Below are 2,353 nucleotides of genomic sequence, written 5' to 3'. Positions count from 1 at the left end.
ACAATAAGGCTTTCAAATAAGTCATGGTTGTACGGCAGTGAAGCATCGGTGTTGAACACTGATGTCATGCTGTCGATGATGATGGTGAGCGATTGCTTCAACTGCGTGCAGATCGCAGACTGTTTTTACGCAATACTAACTTCCGAAATAGCCGAAGTAGTCTGGATACATGGTGTCCTTCAACAACATGCCGGGCCACAAACTCAAATCGATCAAACTGCCATCAGTTAGCGATGGCGAGGGTCAATGACTGACTGGCTGTCGTTTTGGAACACATTTGTGGGTTACGACAACGCGCTCGTCCGAAGTCGCCTCTCCCTACATTTTCCAGGGCCGCGGAAGGTGCGGGTAAATCGCTTGGCAACTGAAAGACTGATAGATCCGGATGTGAGACGAATTTTAGGGTCTCTTCCAAGTGCTCCACCATCAGATGAGAACTCATGCTGGGACGAGGTTGCCACCTCTCTGCATAATGCCTGGAATTTAGCCTGTGGCACAGCACTATCAGTTGCACTGAAGTACCGGATATCAGACCGAACAGTGTCACTGCTTAAACCTCGGAGAAATATCCCAGCCGGTCCCAAACTGTCAGGCGAAACTCCAAACGGCCCTCTCTTTACGGCTCCCAGTCAGGTGCTGCTGTAATATGCACGCTATGGAAGCACCAAGGGACAGTGATTCTCCGTGAGGCAGGTTTTCGCGACAATTTCTGTGGATAGAACACAGAAACAAGGCTCATGAGCCAAAGCCCAGTAAGCAAGGTTGTACATCACCAATACTTACATATGAATCAATTAAATGACAGACACCGTATACTACACTGGCCTCCTTTTTGAAGAACACCGTCCCCGATGTACCATGACCTACGTGAACCGGCCGGTACTAGTGGTGTGGTGCGTTAGGCTGGTGAGCGTGTGCAGAGGTTGCTGTATCTGGCGCTGCGTCTGCCATGAATGAGTGAGCAACGTGCTAGCTCTGAGGCCTGCATGCACATATGTAGAGCCAGGATCGTTGTGCTAGGTCTACTCTGTGTGTGGTAACCATTCTGGTGTGGTCAGCAATTATGTAATATGCACGCTATGGAAGCACCAAGGGACAGTGATTCTCCGTTAGGTAGGCGTTCACGATAATTTCTGTGGATGGAATACAGAAACAAATCTCATGAGCCAAAGCCCAGTAAGCAATGTCGTACATCACCAATACTAACATATGAATCAATTAAATGACAGACACCGTATACTACACTGCTGAGGCCGAGAAGTTGATCCCACCCAAGATTGCCCAAAAATTCGGGACGCTAGCCTATTCGGCATCAAGCCGAGATCTGATTGGTCGAAATTCTGGGCCAACAATCAATCACGACCCAGCATTGGCTGAATGCCGGTTGCCAGTGCCTCATCCAGAACGCGTCAGAATTCCCAGAAAGTTATTGCCGCCTATGCTGTATGTATGAAGCGATGTACAAGTGTTCCTGACTTCGTTTTGGGTTTTAATATACCTTGTGCACCTTTGGTGACTGTTTTGACGTGAACGCCAGCTTGGGAGGCTCAGACCGGGAACTAAGCTGGGAAAAATACCATTACCACACGAACATTACTTGATGCGACAAATTATCAGACATCAAATGAAATAGCGTGCGAGCCGACCGTGGAGTGGACACCGAAATCCAAGGAAATGAAAGAGGTCTGGAAAGCCGATAATGCCCGAAGATTACTTCAGTTGATTCGTGGGACCGGTCTCCGGAAATCACCTATGAGCGAAACCATCAAGGATGGGAAAGAAGTGATCATCTTGAATAAAAAGAAAGCCTCAACCGTTGAGCCGAATACTTCGAACAATCATCGTGGTCACCAGCTGCCGCTCACCTGGAGCCCACATTTGACGCATAACTCTAGACAATAAACGTGGAACCACCTACATCCTCGGAGATCTACGACTGCATGTGTTCTGTCAGGCGCTGAAGAGCTTCTGGTCCGGATGACCTACGGCCGCCTTATTCAAAGATGGGGTTGAATTCTTCACTCGGCGCTTGTCTGTTTGCTTGCGTTTGGGAAGAGTACTCTGTCCCGGATGACTAGGGATAGTGGGCGATAGTACCCATTCCCATAAAACTATCTCGTAGTGAGTGGTATCTACAGGGGAATCCGCTCGACCACGGTCGTAGCGAATGTCGGTCCCACTTGTTTTTCGTAGTCTTGTGGTGCCTAGTGAGATACTGACTCGAGTGCAGCTAGTGGAATTTCGGCCTGATAGGAGTTGCGTTGACCGAGTCTTCACACTCCACCAGGTATTAGAACAACGCCATACATGTAAGCGACCCACAATCGCGGTATTCCTGGATTTCCAAGGTGCA

Source organism: Opisthorchis viverrini (genome assembly GCF_000715545.1).
Source record: "Opisthorchis viverrini unplaced genomic scaffold opera_v5_211, whole genome shotgun sequence".
Lineage (NCBI taxonomy): Eukaryota > Metazoa > Platyhelminthes > Trematoda > Opisthorchiida > Opisthorchiidae > Opisthorchis > Opisthorchis viverrini.
Note: the sequence above shows the minus strand (reverse complement) of the source record.